At 45.0% G+C, this 21,273-nt stretch overlaps 1 non-coding gene across 1 annotated transcript; it reads left to right on the top strand.

Annotated features, from left to right (window-relative positions):
* Positions 1–15,904: 15,904 nt before the first annotated feature.
* LOC131920204 (small nucleolar RNA SNORA17) lies at positions 15,905–16,023 on the top strand. The gene has a single exon (XR_009381551.1). It is a non-coding gene; the product is annotated as a small nucleolar RNA SNORA17 (small nucleolar RNA).
* The last annotated feature ends 5,250 nt before the right edge of the window (positions 16,024–21,273 follow it).

Genomic DNA, 21,273 nt, shown 5'->3' with positions numbered 1-21,273 from the left:
CACAATCCTTCCAGCAGCCCCACTACTGAGTAATACTCAAAGGAAAGTGGTATGCCAAACAGGTCATACTGTGGTCCATGTTTACTGCACTGTTCTCCACACAGTCATGACATGGAAAGTATCTAATTCAGTTAAGTGGGGTTGGAAGACCCACTCTAAATACAGGCTACACTGTGGCATGGGCTGGGGCCCCCAATTAACGAAGAGGAGAAAGCAGGCTGAACAGTCATCTGTCTGCTTCCTCTGTGGAAACAATGTGACCAGCTGCTTCAGCCCCCACTGCCACGATGTCCCCTCCATGATGGACTATGTCCCCTCAAACTTTGTCCCAGTAAGAAAAGTAAGTCATGCACTAGCCCCACATCCTTTATGAACTGCTTCCGTGGAGCACGGGCCACCCTCCCCGGCCTTAGGATCCTAAGGGTCAAACATCAACATGCTCTCTAAATAGTTTCCCAGCATTAGAAACTATTCCATCCTGTACCCACAGCCTCGCCCTCTCCCGCTTCAACCTCCACGTCCTTACAGCCATGCTTTAGGCTGGCTATCCTGGGCTGACCGCATCGAACAACAGGGCAGACATAACGTGCCCACGTGTGTCCTCTGTGGACCCGGGTGTGGTAAAGTACCTAGCACAGAATAGGTGTGCCTCAGGAACAGAGCACTGTGTGAGTGAGCTGAGGACCAAACCGTTCAAGCTCCAGCATGAACAGTGCTGCAGCACCTGCAGAGATGGTGTGTCAGAGAGAAGCAAGAGACCCCCCAAATACCCCGAGAAACCTCAGCAGCCCCTCACCAGAATGCTCTCCTCAGATCCTTTGTACTTCCAAGCCATCTTGATGGATATGGTCTACACACACACACACACACACACACACACACACACACACACACAGAGAGAGAGAGAGAGAGAGAGAGAGAGAGAGAGAGAGAGAGAGAGAGAGAGAGAGAGCGCACTCATTAAATAAACATGAAGTTTTGTCCTGCATAGTAAAGGCTTCATGGACCCAATTTTTCATTTCAGCTGATTTTTGCATGGTTGAGGGGTGCTTAGAGATAGCATTAGAGCAGGCAGGAGGCAGAAGGAAGGAGGTTCTGAACTTCTCAGCAACATCCAACACCATTGTTTATCCAAGGCCACCAAAAGCTGGGAATGTAGCATCCTTCTTCTGAGATGTTCCCATGGAAACCATGTGTGTGCTATGCATACAGAAGGGCAGCTTCTAGCACCATCCGCCTGCCGTGGCTCCTGAGACAATGTGGTACCCAAAGTCGGAGCCTGCAAACAAGGAAAGGGCAGGGACACAAAACAGCTGCTGCCTCACAGCCAGAAAATACCCCTTCCTTCTCCCCGCACTCCATTAGCCTGCCACATCCCCTTCCTGGGAAATGTGCCAGCCCCACTGTGACCCCGAGCAGAGACTTCCTTGGCCTCAGTGATGGGTGAGATAGACATCTACCTCGGAAGGTTACAGTGTTAATTTCACCCTGTCATGTCACAGGAGGAAATTAGACAGGGCTGAAGGCCCAGAAGGGATCTTCCACAGGAGTGACATTTTTGATGCATTTTGCAGTGTGGACACATGGTAAACAGGCTTGGATCAGGCGGAACACATGCTATGCTGCTGCTGCTGCTTTCTTGGCCAGGGAGCCATGGCCATCACTGCCGTTGCCCACCTATTGTCTGCAGGTAGATCTGAAGGCAGGAGGCAGCACTGTACCCACTGTACCCACTTCTGTAGCACCTACCTGTTAGGGTTGCAGTACCTCTCTGTGCCTGTTTCCCTACCTAATGAATGAAGGTAATAAAATCTGCTGCATAAGGTTCTTTCCATTCGAAGAAGAGATGATACATGGACAGTTTCTAGCAAGGGGCAAGAATAAATGCCCAGCCAGTCACAGGCTTTCTTCCTCTCCATTCACTGACTTCCTGCCAGCGGGGAGGCCTGATGTTTGTTTTTCACTCCGAACTGCCTCTCGTTGTACTCCTCCTCCCCACCCCAGCTCTGCCTCTGCTGAAGGAACATGCTTAGGGACACATCAGAATCTCCTGGTAGGAGACAGGGGCGAAGGTTAAGTATCCCACTCTACTGGGGCCACATGTTCTCCTGTCTTCTGTTCCTTAGCCCATCTCCTGCGGCATGTTGGCTTGTTATGCCTCTCTGTGCATCCAGAAGCCACAGTCAGGCCAGCCCTCGCTCGCTTGACCTCCATACTGACATGTTCAATAGGAACTAGAATAAATAGTCTCTGCGGCAGCCCCCCCCCCCCCCGTTCTGAGACTATCACCTCGTTTAGTCATATCTAGTGAGGTGTCCCTGGTCTAGTGAGCTCTGATGGAGATGGTGCTAATGCAAGACCCTTCTTCAACAACTGGGATTCCCAGAGATGAGGCCATGGACCAGGAGCACACAAGCTGCCTTCTTAGTTCCTTATTCACCTCGTTGTACTTGTTCCAAAGTCTTTGAGGAGACCACTCAGCATCCAAGGTCCAGATCTGCCCCTGTCCTGGAGGAGATAACTGCCAGTTCCTAGAAGACCCAGACTCTCATCTGAGCTGTGAAATGCCCACATCATCCATACGTGAAGGAAGGCTGGGAGAGCCATATTCAGGGCATCCTGCCAGTCATGCGGTCTGATGCAGAAATTCAAACTCTGAAGGTGTCCAGATTGTGGCATATGGAAGACCCAAGGCTTTCCCCGGAAAATGTAAGATACACACCTTGCTAACAGACACAGCTGCATCCTGGAGAGACAAGCACAGCTTCATTATCCTGGACCCTTTCCCAGAAAGTCAAAAGCCATCCTCTGCAACAGGGTTGAGTAGGATTCACCTGACTGAAGGTTACTCATGTTTTCACACTGCTTATCATCCACATCCTTTTTGCCAGTCTAAAAGGTAGCGGGAGGATCAGCCTTGTGTGAAAGTCCTTGCAGGAAGTGGTTCAGGTAGTCACTCACTCGTCTAATACAGATTTATGAGTGCCTTGGAGAAGTCCGATAGTGTATTGAGTACAGGGCAGATGCAGGTAAATGGTTAATATGAACATGGGCACTGAGCAAATAGCACAAGACATATGACACTATGACTCTGACTCCAACATGTGCTCCACAGGAGGGAGAGCTGTGCTAGGGAGCTTTCTCTCAGCCAGAGTCAATCTCTTTGCTAAGCAATGTTAGGCTCTGGTTATGAAGCCTGAGCTTCCCAAGAGTGGAGACAAGGACAAGGATGTAGCAGGAAGATCCAGTATATGCACAAGACTTGTGGTACATGGCCTGAGGGACATGAAAAGCAGGTTGACCAGACAAGTCAATGTAAGTGGAGCAGAGTGATGGAAACCAGATGGGGTGTTATCTGCTCTGAAAGGAAGAGGTGACAGATTGGCATGATGAGGTTCCACTTTTTGTGAGTAGTTCAGGTCAGAGGAATGTAGCCTTGACTAGATGATTGCTGTCTTGGTGGATGCTGGCCAGAGGGAAATGCAAACGAACTGGGGAGATACTTGGGAGCTACCACTGACAGGGCATGGGTCAGGTATGTACAGGCCTGAGGGACAGGAGAGTGAAGGGCAGCCTCAAAGGTTCTCACTTGTTCTGCTGGTGGTTAATGACCAGGATTGGGTTAAAGGCATGGCATTGGTGTGAAGCATTGTCCTAGTTTTCTCTTGCTGAAATCCTTGGAAAAATGATTTAAAGGAGAAATTATTTTGACTCATGGTTTCAGTTCAAGGTCACCTGGCTTGTTTGTTTCCAGGCTTTGGTGAGGCAAAGCATCATCAGGCAGCAGTGGTAGAGTGGAGCTGTTCACGTCACAGATGCAAGGGGCAGGAGACTGCAAGGGGAAGGCTCTAAGAACCAGACACAACCTTAAAGGCATGGCCTCAGTGAGTCACTCCCTCCTAACAGACTGCAGTGAATGAAAGAAAATAGCCCCCATAGGCTCACAGGGAAGGGCATTATTAGAAGGTTTGGCCTTGTTGAAGTAGGTGTGGCCTTGTTGGAGGAAGTGTGTCACTGAGAACCAGCTTTGAGGTCTCGGATGCTCAAGCCATGCCCAGTGTTTCACTCTCTCTTTCTGCTGCCTGCTCATCCAGATGTAGAACTCTCAGGTACCTCTGCAACACTGTGTCTGCCTGCATGCCACCATGCTTCTTGTCATGCCAAAAACCTCTGAAACTGTAAGCCAGCCCCAACTAAACGCTTTCCTTTGTAAGAGTTGCCGTGGTCATGGTGTCTCTTCACAGCAATGGAAACCCTAACTAAGACAGAAGGTAAGGTGTGAAGAGACATCATGGCTACAGCAACTCTTATAAAGGAAAACATTTCATTGGGATGGCTCACTTATATAGTTCAGAGGTTCAGTCCATTATCATCATAGTGGGACATGGTGGCATGCAGGGTGACATAGTGCTGGAGAAGTAGCTGAGAGTCCTACATTTTGCAGGCAACAGAAAGGTCTGAGACATTGGGCAGTACCTTGAGCATAGATGAAACCTCAAAGCCTGCTTCTAGAGAGACACACTTCTTTTAACAAGACCACACCTACTCCACAAGGCCACACCTCTGAATAGTTCACTCCCTTTGGGGGTCATTTTCTTTCAAACCACTACACCTTCCAAGAGCCCATTTTGCTCTGAACTTATCAATGGATTACCTTATGAAGTTAGCTCTTCATGATCCAACCACCTGTAATAGTACCATCACTGGGGAGCTACGCCTTCAGCATGAGCTGTTTTGGGAATAGTTTATATAGAAGCTGTAAAAGACATGTCAACTCTGAGGAAAGGCCCTACGGTCCAAAAGATGTAACCTGTGGGGCATGAAGGACTCCTGCAAGACAGAACCAGAAGAGCCAATGGCATAAGTCAGTCCCCAGAAGTCAGAGGGCAAGAGGAAATGGGTATTTCAGCTCCAGCACAGAGTAAATCCACTCTTCCCCTGCCTCTGTGTCTATTCAGGTCCCTCAGCTTATTGGATGATGGCCCTCCACAGATGACATGAATCTTGTCTACTGATTCAAATGCTAACCTCTTCCAGAGGGACCTTCACAGATGCTTCCAGAAATAATGTCTGACCAGTTACCTGGGTGTCTTACAGCCCAGTCAGATCTATACATAAAATAAACCATCATCACACATGCCATTTGCTATGACATTTTCTAGTTGTCACCCATGATTCCTCTTTCTTCACGTTCCATATCCAGTCTTCCAGTAGCCTGTCTTCTCTATCTGTGTAGAATTGGCCATCTCCTACTCCCTTTACTGAGGCACATCAATCTCAGTAGCATCACCTTTCACATATATTGTTGCAGTATCCATCTAGGCAGTCTCTTTGCTGCTTCTACCTCTGCTCAATGTTTATTCCCATTAGCGTAGTCAAGAAAGCCTTTGATACCACCAGCCAGTTTCATACTCCTCTGATCTGGGGCTCCCACATCACCCAGAGACCAAAATGCCTGGGAATTGCTGACAGAGCCTTTGGGACCACTGCTTCCTCCCCATCCTCTCTCTGTCCCTCATGTTCCCTGGGGGCTTGTGATCGTCTTGTTTGCCAACTTGACTGAATTAAGAAATATCTACAACTATGGACATTCGCCTCTGTATGACTATAGGGGTGTTTCTAGAGAGAACTGACACATGGGACAGTAACTGGAAGAAAAGCCCCCTTCCCAATAGTAAGTAGCATCCCTCAGCAGGCTAGCATCCTGAAGAAGTGGGAGGAAGGCAGTGTCCACATAGAGCCTGCAAGCCCATCTTCTGAGTGAGTACAAGGATGACTGCTGTAGTCAACACTGGCCTCCCGTATCTTCGGCATTTCTACATGGAGTCATAGCACCAGCTCACTAGGGACTTCAAGGAATTCAGAATTGGATAGGGACTGCTGATGCCATAAAACAATCTAATAAATCACCTTTTACGTCATATGCATATACTCTGTTGGATCTGAAGGACCCTGACTAGTCCAGCACCTCTGCATTGGCTGCTCCCTCTCTGTCTCTCCAAAGGTCCACATCTCATTCCTGAATGCAGTGCCTTAGAGTGTTCAACCATCCTAACTTGCAAAGGTAAGTCCTAGTGTTTCACCCCATCAGGAACCAGGGATGCTTCATGTGCCAGCAGGACACTGTAACTACAGAAACAGGGTCACTTCTACAAATCTGTTTCATGTTAGATTTCCCCCACAAGGAGACTATATTAGTTCCCTTTCTTGTTGCTGTGACAAAAACTTTAAAAGAGGGATATTTTGGTTTACTATTTCAAGATTTATTTTAATTATTTTTTTATAGATTTATTTTTACTCATATATGTGTGCACAAAAATGCATAAAGGCCAGAGGTGTCAGATCCCCCTGGAGCTAGAGCTACAGGCAGCTGTGAGCTGCTAAATGTAGATGCTGGTGTTGGTGAAGTTTTTCTTTGTCCTGGCAGTCACTCCCAAATAACCACAAGAGACTTAATATAAAGTATAAATGCTCGGCCAATAGCTCAGGCATATTATTAAATAGCTCTTACAACTTGAATTAACCCAAATTTCTTACTTATACTTTGCCACGTGGCTTGGTACCTTTTCTCAGTACAATATGCCCATCTTGCTTCTCTCTGCATCTGCTAACAACTCCTCTGACTCTGCCCTTCTTCCTCCCAACATTCCCTTTGGCTTTCCAGCCTAACTTTATCCTGTTCAGCTATTGGCCAATCAGCTTCTTTATTAAACCAATCACAACAACAAATCTTCACAGTGTACAAGAGGATTATTCCATAGCATTTCCCCCTTTTTATCTAATTAAAAAGGTTTTAACTTTAACATAGTAAGATTATATACAACACAAACAATTATTAAATAAGAATTATAGTTACAATATCCAGTCCATTTGTATTTGAAAAAATTAGAGAAAATATTTTATTATTTATCATTGTGAGTCTAAAGTTTTATACTTACCTTTTATCAAAACTAAGGAAAACTTTAACTATGACTATCTAGTCTTCCACTCCATCAAAGACCCCAGAAGGGTAAAATGTTACCTAATGATAGGGACATCTAGCTGCCTGGACAGACACCCTAGGTTCTTCTGTAATGTTTGGGCATCCATTCCTGGTCTACAGGTCTAGAACATCTGACAGGCGTTTTTGTTTTTTTTTTTTAAAGATTTATTTATTACATATACAGTGTTCTGCATGCATGTATCCCTGCAGGCCAGATGAGGGCACCAGATCTCATTACAGATGGTTGTGAGCCACCATGTGGTTGCTGGGAATTGAACTCAGGACCTCTGGAAGAACAGCCAGTGCTCTTAACCTCTGAGCCATCTCTCCAGCCCCTAACAGGCGTTTTTGAGAAGCAGAAAATTTTGAAGGACTGTTCTACCTCATCTTGGCAAAGTTTAGCAGTCACTTTTTTTTTTTTGTATCTGCTGGACCAGTTTGGACAGTAGCTGTCAGCAATTGAGGCAAGGGTAGTTTCTTTGCCTACATGGCTAGCTTTTCCAGAAAGATGCCCATCATCTTCATTGAAGTAGATCAGTGCTGCCAGGTACAGATGTGTCTCACTGTCATGAAAAGCCTTAGGTTATTAAACATATTAAATGCCATATTCTGTAGATCTTTGAAGTGTTTGAAGACCATCTATCTAGCTAAATATATCTGTGTATGACCTTGAAAACATAACTAACATGACTATAAGTTTGATTATTATAGATGACTAATTATTAACTGTTTTTCTTAATTATTCATTACATTTTTAAATGAGCTGCATAAGCACAATATCCCAAACAAGAGTAGAAACATACATACAGTATAATGGAAATAACTTTAAATTTGTATCAATAAACTAAAATCTATACCAATGTAAAATATTTTTAAATAATAATAAATAATAATAATAAATAATAAAAATAAATGATAATAATAAAAGATTTTTTTAAATATTTTAAGATTAATAGCTGTTTTTTGGTATTTCAATAATCTACCCTTTTATCCTATCATTTCTATATCTTATCCCCCTTTTCCTTTAGAATGAGATCCTTGACTTTAACTCCTTTGTTTAGCTTTTTTCCTGACTATGACCAATAACAATTTGTAATCAATCCTCCTTAAATGATGACAAACATTCATAACCAATCCTTTGGGAACTATTTCCTGTTGTTTGGGAGCACTTGTAATCTTTGGAACCTGAGAAAATTTAGGATATTGGTTTAGTCTGTGAGGCTGGACCATCTCAGTCAGCAGCCTTGAAACTGTTTTGGATGCTGGATCACCTGGGGCATCCATTTTTATTGGTGTCTGGTCCCTTTGCTCTGAAAATACATAAACTTTTGAAGGTAACATACATAATTGTATTAACACAAGATTATTATTTTTGTTAAGTGTTTGAGCAGGTAAACTATACATCATGTGTCTTGTAGTTCTTTTATGTTAATTTTTTTATGTCTGTAGTCAGGATTTCAGGGGTCTTCCCTGATCAAACCTGATTTTCTTTAATCTAGAATGAATCCACAGCTTCTCATTTCCTGTAGAAATAAAAGCATAACCTCTCCCCCAAAGTAACATATCTTTTGACTTAAATTTTGAAGTCAAGATATTTTTAAAACATATAGGTTGGTTGAATCTAGCAATTTTCATAATTCAGTGTCTCTTAGCAGTGAAAAAATTCAAAGACAACACAGTAACATACAAGATCCAGACTCTGTAATTTTCATCTTTATGTAGTTTATTTCTTTTATATCACATTAATTCCTTTTTAAGAAATTTGTTTTATTGTCTTAAAACTACATTTTTAAATCTATGACTGTATATACTCTGTCTTCTCTCTCTCAAGCCTATGTATATTTTTAAACACACTGTAACCTGTTTAGAGTTTTTGGGTTGTTGTTGTTGTTGTTTTTCCCCTGTCTGGATCTGTTTTACCAAGCACCTGTATTGTTTTTGATCGAATGAGCTGAATCTTTAACTGCTATGTCAGCTACCAGCATTGCTCAGCTTAGCACAGGCCATAGCACATGGCAGTGTGCAGTTGGCTCCCTCACAAAGGCAGCAGCCAGGAGATGTGTCCCTGTACCTCGGCTAGCCTGAGAGACACACGACTAGGAAGCCACTCTTGGCTCTGTTTCTCTGTATCTAGAATCCTTTCCCAAGCTCTCTCAGGTTTTATGTGGATGAAGTTTCCCCATGTTGGGCTCCATTTGTAGGTGGCGTTTTTCTTTTTTTTTTTTTTTCCAGCAGTCACTCCCAAATAACAACAAGAGACTTAATATAAATTATAAATGCTTGGCCAACAGCTGCTCAAGCTTATTACTAAATAGCTCTAACAACTTAAATTAACCCATATTTCTTATCTACACTTTGCCACATGACTCAGTACCTTTTCTCAACAAGGCATGCCCATCTTGCTTCCTCTGTCTCTGTTGGTGACTCCCAACTCCACCCTTCTTCTTCCCAACCTTTCTCAATTTGGCTTTCCCACCTAACTTTATCTTGTTCAGCTATTGGCCAGTCAGCTTCTTCATTTGACCAATCACGGCAACAAATCTTCACAGTGTACAAAAGGAATATTCCACAGCAACTTGGGTCCTCTGCAAGAGCAGTACATGCTCATGACCACTGAGTCATTTCTCCAGCACCTTGGCTCAAAAATTAAACAGGGACACACTGGAGGGAGGGCCTGGCAGCAAGAGCATGAGACAACTGGTCACATTTTGTCATCATCAGAAAATAGGACAGGAAGTGAGTTTCAGCTGTAAAACATGCAGGCCCCCACCAGTGCCCCACTTCCTGTAGTGAGGTTCCACAACCTTCCAAAACCAGCCAAGGACCAAGTGTCCAAGCACACGAGTCTATAGGGGATGCTGCACATTCAAACCAGAGACCATGAGGCAAAGGATGTTTTTTAAGTGGTTTATTGTAAAGTACTTCCAGGGAAACTAGTCAGGAAGTAAAGACCTGGTCCTAGGAAGGGAAGCAGAGCAAACGAAGGTCTGCAGGTTCCTCTAGCTCAGCCATGTGAACACCTAGGACACCTGCCACCACTGTGGGATGTGGACCTGTCCCTTCCTAGCCTATATTTCAGGTCTTGTTCTACTGAACTTCATTGAACCTGCAGCTCTCATCATCTGGTAGCACTGGCTTATTAAGTTGCTTGTATCTCTCTCCTCAGCTAGATTAGCTCTTGAAGGGCAGGGGAGGGGAGAAGAGAGCAAAGGAGGAGGAAGAAACCACAGAGTTGGCAGAAAATCCAGGGGTCAAGGTCCAGTCCAAGGCAGCTCAGGGACCCAATCCAGCCTATTGCCCATCTTGTCCATCCCATGAGCTAAGGATGCTTCCCACGTTTCTTTCTTTCTTTCTTTCTTTCTTTCTTTCTTTCTTTCTTTCTTTCTTTCTTTCTTTCTTTCTTTTTTAAGATTTATTTATTTATTATGTATACAGTGTTCTGCCTGCATGTATCCCTTCAGGCCAGAAGAGGGCACCAGATCCCATTATAGATGGTTGTGAGTCACCATGTGGTTGCTGGGAACTGAACTCAGAACCTCTGGAAGAACAGCCAGTGCTCTTAACCTCTGAGCCATCTCTCCAGCCCCACTTTCCATACTTCTGAATTGCTAAAACACAATCAAAATAACACTTTGTGGTCTGTGGAAATTTTATGAAATTTGGCTTTTGATGTCCACAAGCAAAGCTTTGTTTGCTTATTTTGTGGGGCTAAAGACATAACTTGGAATCTTATTTTATGCCAGGTAAGTGCCCTACCACTGAGCTATACTCCAGTACCTTATAAATAAAGTTTTATTGGACCAGGGCTGCTTGGTGTAGATGTGTTGTCCACAGTAGAGTTTGCTGGAGCGGCAGAACTGGATTGTTGCTATAGAGACCAGAACCCACCTGGACTGAAGTATTAGTACTGTCAGGAGACTCAACATGGTCACATTTGCAGCATTAAGCAGGCCAGATGTAAGGACCCCCAGTAATGGTGAGAAGCATGAACGGGTAATGAACGGGTAATGAAGGACCACAGATTTATTAAAGAAAACACACACACACACACACACACACACACACACACACACACACACACTCTCTCTTACAGTACCACATTCTGTCCTTGGAGGTCTCAGTTGGAAGAAAGCTTGGTGGGAGAGGGTTACATTATCAACAATGGATTTCACTGTGGAGTACAAGCTAAACTTAGCCATTCTCTATCCACACCCCATGGCCAACCCATAGCCATTGGAGGATGGCCCTGCTGCTTTCCCTCAAGACCAGAGGAACTAAGCACTCTCAACTCCTCACACCATGCAGACCATGGTGTCTTTAGGTCTTGATTCCCCTCCCTAGATTCTCCAGGGACAGTTTTGGCTCAGAATTTAGGTCAGTTACTGGGATATCTACGTCTGCCAAGCACCACACAAGATAGTATGAATTCCTTATGGAATTTCAGAAGCAGATAAAGGATGTCTTGTGGAAACCCAAAATTGTCTTGCAAGATGCTGATCTTCTGCTCCCCACATTCTGCCTCTCGGCATAATGGTCCAGGGCATATTCCAGGTTGCAGTCTCCAGAAAGGGCCACACTGCCATATTTCTGGAAATTGCCCACCTGGGTAAGAGTTCAATACATCACACTCACTGTTTTAAAATATGTTGACTTGGGCTAGGATATAACTCAGTGGTAGAGTACTGCCTAGCATACAAGGCCCTGAGTTTGAGTCCCAGCACCATATAAAACAGGCATGGCATTACATGCATGTAATCCCAGCACTTGAAGGTGGAAGCAGAAGGATCAGAGGTTCAAAGTCATCCTCTGCTACACCACAAGTTTGAGGCTAACCTTGGCTACATGAGATTAAAAAAAAAAAAAGAAAAAAAAAAAAGAGCTGACCAACAGATGGGGATCTGGCTGCTACCTGCAGTCCCCAGCAGGAATGTGCACCTCACTGCCATGCAGAGCCATACAAAGTAGCCATGAGGTAAATCAGGAGGCAGGAGAGAGACATGGAGAGGCAGACAGACAGGCAAGGGCCCTGCTGCTTAGGCATGCTTGGTACTTGCTTGTGAGTGTCAGGCTGGGAGAATGGCAGCCTCAGGTGTAAGAGTCCCCTAAAGGAAAAGGCAGGTGTGGCTGGCGCATATGTGAAGGACACTCTCCTAAGGGAGTTCTTTATTATCTGATGGCAGCTGGCCAGCACACGGAGGGCATCAAGGACCCGAGCAAGTTGTCAAACATGCCAGGCCTTCCATAACTGCTGGGAAGCTGCCTATTTCCAGAGCCCTACCAGGAGAGACTGGGGAGCCCCCAGACTCCAGCTCCACCTGAGACCAAGCTAGATTCAGTGAATCGCTGCTTCCATTTCCTGACTGTATGGACGTAGACATATTAAAGGCCTTCATGACACAAGCCAGGGGTGGTGGCCCAAGCACCAGAAGGCTGAGGTAGGAGCCTGGGGAGTTTAAGGAGAACCTGGGCCACACAGCAAGATCTGTGGGAAGACAAAATGGTCAGCAGGTAAGGGCAGCTGCCACCGGGGCTGATCACCTGGGTTTGGGTCCCAGAACCCACACGGTGGAAGGATGGTACTGACTCCCAAAAGTTGTCCTCTGGTCTCCACAAGCGCTCACAACTCCCACCCCCACACAAAATAAACGAACAATTAAGTAAATGTTTAATAAAGAAAAAGAAAACAAAAAGGTGGTTAGGGTACTTACCAGCTTCACCAGTCTTCAGCAAACAGGCCAATTCTGCCACCACAAGACGCTTAGGGCTGAGTTATGAGTGGCCGGAGCTCATGTCTCACTCACCCACCTCAGAGTGTGTAAGCTGGAACAATTTATCTCCACAATTTTTATTTCTCAAGTAATAACAGTAAACAGTACCTATTCCACCCACTGGAGAGTGGCCCTTGCCAAGATCACATGAGGGGCTGGGAAGGCACTCAGGTTCCGTGTGGAAGTAAGTGTGGTAGATGCCTCCACTTCTAGAAGTTTCTCCCAGTCTAATCTGCCTCCCTTTATCTCAAGGAGGCATTAGCACGTTCACAGGCTTGGAATAAGGGACTTAATGAATCTTATCTGACTTTTGAGGGACCAGAAGCCCCAGCTGTCACCTGGGCTACACGTTTTATGAAGAGTGGCAGATGGCAAACGTGTGCAGGAGCAGATGTGAGACATCGTGTGTCACTAGGGAGCCCCAGATGGAAGCCACCGCAGGGACCATGGCACACCTCTCAGAATGGCTGACATCCAAGAATCGGACGGTCACAAATGAGGAGGGAGCAGCAGGAGCTCCCATTCACTGCTGGCCAGGGGTGAAGAATGGCCAGAAGACAGCTTGGCAGTCCTGTGAAAAACTGAACAGAGCCTGACCACATGACTCGGGGGTTGCCCTCGGATACATTTGCTGGAAACCTATGTCCACACAAAAAGCTACACACAGATGTTTACAGAGGTTTGTAATCCACAAAAGTGGGAAGCAGATGGATAAACCCCACATCGTGCATGTCCTATGACAGGACATTCCAGAAAGGCACAATAATGGAGCAACAATTATTATCAGTGCTTGGCAAGGCCTTGAGGTGGGGAGGTCGCCATGCCAAGAGCACTGAGGGGGATTTTCAGAGCAGTGAAACAAGTCTGTATGATGCTATAATGGTGACATTTGTCAAGATCCAGGGAACTTGCATAATGCAGCATGAATCTAATGTAAACTATGAACCTCAAATAATAGTGTGTTGATATTGACCCATAAATGGAAAACAAGGTATATTAAGGCAAGATGTTAGTAAAAGGCTAGGCACAGGGACATTCGCCCAGACACCCAATCTCCGAGGAGTCAGGAAGATTGGTGGCACTCAGGAGTTCAAGTCCAGCCTTGGAAGCACAGTGAGAGTCTGTTGTGTTAACAACAACAATAAAGTCTGGCAAGATGGCTCAGCAGGTAAAGGTGCTTGCCACCATGCCTGATGACCTCAGTTTGATCTCTAGAACCCACAAACAAGAGGATTCATTCTCATTGTGTGTGTGTGTGTGTGTGTGCGCGCGCGCGCGGGTGGTCAGGTCTTTCCTACCGTGGGTACTAGGGATTGAACTTGGGTCCAGCAAGGGTTTGCCGGCTGAGCATCTCCCGGGGCTGCCTTGCAGGTGTTTACAGGGTGAGTTGGCGTTTTCCTTTGGAGCTCTGCACATTGTGTCTTTGCTTTACACTCTGGCATCCAGACTCTGGTGTGTCCTGGAGAGGCTCTCTGGTGAGATCTGGGTTCTAAACGCCTGTGTTTGGGCATCCACTCTGTCTAGTTTGGAAAGTTACCTGCTCTAACTTTCCTGAACAGATTCTGATCTCAGGCACAGTTCCTGTCAGCCTGTTTCTTTCTTTGATCTCTTCACCACGTCTCAATTTCTTTTCTGAATCGACACTTGAACTCCGTATTTCCTCAACTTTGTCTTCTGTTCCTGATATTCTTTCTTCTGCTTGGTTCAGTGTGTTGTCAGGTTTCCTACCGTGTGTGAGTTTGCTTGTTTTTGGTTGTTTTGTTTTAGCTTGGGCATTATTATTATTATTATTATTATTATTATTATTATTATTATTATTATTTAGTTTTTCATTTCCAACATTTCTCTTTTGTTTTCAAACTCACAAGTGCCTTGTTGGATTTTCCTGCCACGCGGTTGACATTTGCACCCATGCTGGTGACTTTCTCATCCATTTGGCGGGCACTTTCCTCTGTGTGGCTGACCATCTTCTCTGGGTCCTCGATTAAACCCATCTGTTGCTGTATCCTCTGGAGTCACTGGTCAGTTTTACTAAACTTCTGAGTCCTTCTGTACCTTGCCTACCTTGGAGCCTCCAAATTCAGTGGCTGGGGAGTTAGGCTTTTTTTTTTTTTTTTTTTTTTCTTTTTTCCTGGAACTTGTTCTGTTGACCAGAATGGCCTCTGATTCAGAGATCCGCCTGCCTCTGCCAAGTGCTGGAATTAAAGGCGTGCGCCGCCGCCGCCACCACCACCACCACCATCCGGTGAGGGAGGCTCTTGTAAAGGGTCATGCTGCCTGGCTCTCCCATGTTTCAGTGCTGGGCTCTGTGCATTTGTTACTGGGAACCTCTCCTCCAGGTTTTTTTGGGGGAAGGTTCTTCCTGTGAGCAGTCTAGTCTAAAGGGCTCAATCCTCAACCCTGCTCAGAGAGAAGAAAGCAGACTATTGTAGCAGCAACAATCAAACGCCCACAACACACACAAGTGACTGGAAATCGGTTAAAGCCACGCCCATGCTAACACTGACCTAAGCCAGGTCCAAACTAACGTGGAATGTGAAATTTTAGAAATTTAGAAATAGTCAAGTTAGACATTTAGAATAAATGTGAAGACAGTAAATGAGAAGAAAAGACACGGAAGGAAGTGGGGACAACAGGAGAATCAAGTTAAAGGAGGAAAGGAGTAGAGAAGAATGTGATGGAGAGGAAAAAGAGCAAGTGATTAGAAAAAGTAAAAAAGAAAACACCCGCAAAAGATTTCCTAGCAATTAGAAAGTTTAAAAAACAAAATTGCATTGATATAAGGGGAGTAAAAAATAAAATGCCAAGGCTTTTTATTATTATTATTATTATTATTATTATTATTATTATTACTATTATTAATAAACCTAGTAAGCTAAGTCAAAACAACAGGAAAAGTAGAGTAAAAGGGAGGGCCACTAGGGTGGCTCAGCAGGGAGGGGGGCTTGCCACTAAGCCTGATGATCTCAGTTCAATCCTTGGGACCCACCAGATAGAAGGGGAGCTTGTCTTCTCCAGGTAGTCTTCTGACCTCCACACTTGTGCAGCTACACACACACACACACACACACACACACACACACACACACACACACCGCAGGTAAACAAACTTTTAAAAAGGGGAGACACAAAGGACAAACTGTTTGAACAAAGCACTGCCCTTAGCGGCACTGCAGGTGTGGCTGCTGTGTGTCGGTGGGTGACAGGGTGGAGAGCCCTGTGTGCCTCAGTGTCCTGCCCTGTGAACATCTGAATGATCAGTAGCTTGACACTCCCTGAAGCCTGGCTGTGGGATCACCCCTGTTAGCTGTTGGCTGACCTAAGCCATTTGAAGGCCTCCACATATTTTGTAGATTAGGCTGGCCTCGAACTCAGGGACTCACCTTCCTCTGCCTCCTAAAGGTGCAAGCCACCACCACCCAGCTGAGCCTTGCACATACTCAACAAGAGGTAGAAGAGAAGGCATCAGGAAGAGGTGTGACTGAGGCTGCTCATACTGTGGCCTTTGAATGGCCTGCCACAGTCCAAGTGAGATCCAGAAGCCAGAACAACAAGGACCAGCTTGTGCCCCGTGGCTGGTCTGGGCAGCTGCAGATACAATCCTGGGCCTTGGGTATCACAGGTATGGCTACTGTTACCTGCTGAACCATTCACACAGGCTTCCTCCCTTGGAGGCCCAGGCTCTGAGCTGTACCAACTTCTCATCCTAGCAGCCCAGATCCTAAATGTGAACCACAGTTGAGTTAGCTTGGGTTTGACTGTTCTGTCCAAGAGGAGTGTAATGAGGCCTCAATGACCTACAGAATGTGTATTAGTTAGGTACCAAGGGATTGAAGGGCCCAACTGCACGTGGCCTTAGAAGCGGTAACTGTGTAAGAGGGAGAAACTGGCTGCAGATGCTGCAGCAAGAGAGCCAAATAAACTTGTTTATTTGAAAAATAATGGAGGAGGTAGGGAAAAAATGCCCAATAACAAGAAAAATGCAGAAGGGCTGGATAGATGGCTCAGTAGTTAAGACCATTTGCTGCTCTTCCAGAGGACTTGAGATTGATTCCTAGCACCAACATGGCAGCCCACAACTGTCTGTAACTCCAGTTCCAGGGAATCTGACCTCCACAATCAACAGGCATGGGTGTGGTACACAGACATACATGCAAGCAGAACATTCATACACATAAAATAAAAAGGATCTTCTTAATTTGAAAAAGGAGAAAAATGCGTTAACAAAATTAAGCTGTAATAGGGCATAAAGAATAAAAACATAAAAGCTTTTAATTGTTTTTAACACAATAAAGTGAAGTAGTACTACTAGAAGTAGTAAAAATAAAATGGGAGAAGAGGAAGAAGAGAGTGAGGAGTATCAGCTGAACTGCGCGTCTGTATGTCCTTCCTATAATCCGTGCTTCTACGGAGGCTCTACCCAGCAGCTGTCAGATGGCTCCTGGAGCTGTGGCCTCTTAATGGCTTCTCTTCTTTGTACACTGGGGGCCTCTGCTGGCCACACTTAGCTTTGCAGTGTGTGAGCTGTGCAGGCCGCCTGGGCTCCCAGACTCCCTGGATTGCAGCCCCTGGGGTGGCTAACGTTCTAGCTGTGTGTGTGTGGGGGGGGGGGTCTCCCAAGTACCCTGCGGAGGGAGAGCAACCACTGTGCTGAGGTATGTTCAAGCAGAGACCCCGTCCTCACAGTTTATAATCTCCCAGGGGCGAGATCAGTGGTGGTATAGCGTATACTGCATTGCACAAGGGGAGCTCCAGAGCTTGACCCACCTGCTAACCTCTGGCTCAGGGTTGTCAAACTCCAGAGTTTTCTCAGCCGATGACCACCGTTTGATGAGCTCTTCTTTGTGTTTCCTGCCCCAGGCTTTCTGCCTCGCTTCTTTTCAGTGTGTTACACCGTTCTTGTTTTTTACGCATCTTCCATATTTTCCCCAGCACTACCCTGCTATTATTACTACCTATGATGATTTCCAAAGCTCTTTCTTGTCCTCCCCTTGAATGGAGTCTAATTTTAATCTGTATCCATGTGTGTGTATGCATGTGTGTGTATGCATGTGCATGTGTGGGTATGTATGTATGTGCCACAGTGCATCATAGAGGTCAGAGAACAGCCGCAGGGGTGGGTTCACACCTTCTACATTGTATGAGACACAATGCTTGCTTGTGGCTGAGTAGCTGGCCTTCACATTTCCAGGGATTCTCTTGTCACTGCCTCCCATCTTGCTATGGATTTTGGAAGTGCGCTATGGTACCCTGCTTTATGTGTGTGCTGGGGGCCTAAACTCAAGTCTTCAACTTGCACCTCCCCCAGCTAGAAGAGCATTTGTTCTTTCTCTGGCTGACTCCTCCCTTACCCAGCTTCCACGGAGATGGCTCTGTGATACTGGACATCGCACCTATGAAAATCTTGCTCTAGGGGAGCTGTTGGTTCGGCTCCTTGTCCATGGACAGAGGTCTAACCTGACAGAGTCTATTTGATGCTTTCTGTGATGAATCAATTTACTTCCCCCTCAATGTAACTCAAAGGCCTTTCCCCAAACAGCCCCACCAGCAGGAGGAGCTAACTCCTGTCTGGATAAGAAGCAAGCACATCAGTTTTATTCTTTCTTACTGGACTGCTGGTGGCTCAGTAGGTTCTCTTGGATGTTTACTGCAGCAGCAAACAACAGTCTGTCTCATTTCAATGCGATCTGTACCTTTCCTCAGGATCGCCCTGGCTTTGCACCTCAGTCAGCTTTGCTGTTTCCTACACCGTGCATTCCAGGCTATACAAGCGCACTGGCTACTGCTCTGCCTTAAGCTGAGGTCTTGATAGGTAACAACTGTTGTGACTTTATTTCTAAGTAATTCAGTTGAGTTTTTTTTGGTGTGTGGGGGGGAGTTCAAGTCAGGGTTTCTCTGTGTGAAACAGTCCTGGAACTTACTCTGTAGACCCTGCAGGTCTCGAACTCACAGCCTCCTGCCTCTACCTCCCGAGTGCTGGAATTAAAGGCATGAGCCACCATCACCCAGCTAGTAATTCAGTTTTAAGGCTTTCTTCCTGTCAATTGGAAGAAGCTTAATTTGATATTCATTTGTTGTTTTATATACTTGTTACTTTAAACAACTCAAAATTATATATTCAACAATAAAAAAAATCAAGCAAATATCTCATTAATGTGGCTAAATATAAAAATTTCATGTTTATCTCCAACTCTTTTTCCAAGAAGTAATCACTACAAACACTGATAGGTTTATTCATAAATTACTCTGATATTTTCATTATTATTATTATTATTATTATTATTATTACTATTATTATTTTACTCTTGCTGTCATTTTGTGTGATCATCCTGCATTTTTAGAATTCAGATTTCCTTTGTTATCTGTTGTCAATTTCTTTTAAAAAGATTTATTTTTATTTTTGTGTGTATGTGTGTGTGTGAGCGTGTGTGGAGGGATGCCTGAGGCCAGAAGATGTCATCAAATCCCCTGGAACTAGAGTTACAGATGATAGTCACCATGTGGGTGCTGGGAATATAATCCTGGTCCTCTGGAAGAGCAACCTGTGCTCCTAACCACTGAGCAATCTCTACAGTCCCCAAATGTATAGCTTTTTATATAACTTCTTAAAAAAAATCTTTAGCGGGCTTGGTGACACACAGCATCCAAGCATTTAGGAGGCAGAGGCAGTCAGATCTCTGTGAGTTCAAGGCCAGCCTGATCTACCAAGTGAGTTCTAGAACAGGAGAAACCCTGACTCAAAAAACAAAAAACAAACAAAAAAAAATCTTATAATTTTCACCTTAAATTCGATCTCTGCCTGGTATAAATAAGTATCTACTTGTTTGTTAAGATTTCCTTAAAATATATTTTCATGAATTTTAATTTTTTTTGCCATGCTAGAGATTCAGCCCAAAGTTGTGTATATGTAGGCAAGTACTCTACCTCTTAGCTACACACTTAGCTCCCATCAGCTGACCAATATAAATTGTATGGTACATAGTCATGGGGTACCATGTGACATTTCATACGTGATACTGTGGGTTATCTTCTCATGTGTTATCTAGAATTTTCCTATAGTATTTTGTAGTGGAAATGCCTTCTATAGGTGCATATTCTTGGATTTCAGAGAGACATTTAAGAAAACACTTAAACTCATTTCCATTGTTTACGATTACTGGTGTGGTTAGCATATTCTTAATTTTGTTTTATGTTCTATATTTACTGCACTTCTTCCCCCCTCTATTTTCTGACTTTTGTTAGATTACAATTTTCTTCTAATGACCTAGACATTCTGTGTTATGGCTCTAGTTTTGGCTCAGGTTTCTGGTTTGGTGTGGTTTTGAAATCAAGATCTAGTGCTGGTCAAACTGAGCCCATCCTCCCGGGTGCTCAGCCTGTGGACCACAGGGAAACAAGCTTCCTGGGCGAAGATGTGTTCTGTTGTCTCTGGGAGGAGAATTAGATGCTGCACCTGATCCACCCTCCTACTATGAGGGGAAGCAGCTGAGAAAGCTCATTCCAAAACAGAAATACAGGAGAAAAGCGTCATCTTCAGAGAAAGGGCTGGTTTGGTGATGCCAAATGCTGCAGTGCAGCTGTTGGGGACTTGGACCGTTCCAAAGATTCAGATTACGCTGTCAAGGTAACAAACACCTCACAGATTCTGCTTGTGTCTAGGTTGACAGTTGGAAAAATGAAAAAAGAAAGCCCCAGGAATGAGATATCAGGTTTGCCTGTAGCCAGAAGTTTTCCTGTGTCTGTCCCATAGCTGCTCAGTTCCAAATAAACACACAGAGGCTTATATTAAATATGAACAGTCTGGTCTACAGCTTAGGCTTATTACTAACTAGCTCTTGTATCTTGAATTAACCCATTTCTATTCATCTATGAAGTGTCTCGTGGCTTTACCTGCATTTCTTCTCCCTGTATCTTTGTTTGGATTTCTTGCCTGGCTCTCACCTGTCTTGCCATTAGCCAAAGCAGCTTCTTTATTAACCAATGTTGGCAACACATATTCATAGCGTATAGAAAGTCCATCCCCCAGCATTTGCCTTCTGGCTAACAAGTGGGGTCATGGTGGCCAGGAGTCAAGAACCACCAGGAGGCTACAGCAATTACCAAGATTTGAACTGAAGATGGGCCATAAACTGTCGGCAGCTGTACCCAGGACTTGTTTTAATCTGGCATGGAAAGCATGGGAGAGAGGAAAACGACTGTCAGAAATGTTTCTGCATCCACAGCAGGCTTGCCACCCAAGGCCGTGTGGTGAAATGCCAGGGTGGGTCAGGAGGCAGAGGGAGATGAAGGCGGGGGGCTTTACACAGCTATGTGAGAAAACCCAGTGCAAGCTGAGGACGGGCAAGTCTGAGTAGCTTCATGGGCTCTGGACCCAGGGTTGTCGGTTGCTGCCTGGAACCTGGCCTAGGGATGATGGGGCAAAGCTAGGTAACTGCCAGTGAGCACTGGGTGATAGGATACGGACTTGGATCAACTGGCTTGAATGTGAAACCAACTGTCGTGGACTGCCTCTAGGGACCAGCT

This window comes from Peromyscus eremicus, chromosome 9 (genome assembly GCF_949786415.1).
Source record: "Peromyscus eremicus chromosome 9, PerEre_H2_v1, whole genome shotgun sequence".
In the NCBI taxonomy this organism is placed as follows: domain Eukaryota; kingdom Metazoa; phylum Chordata; class Mammalia; order Rodentia; family Cricetidae; genus Peromyscus; species Peromyscus eremicus.
Note: the sequence above shows the minus strand (reverse complement) of the source record. Positions and strands in the feature narration are given on the sequence as shown.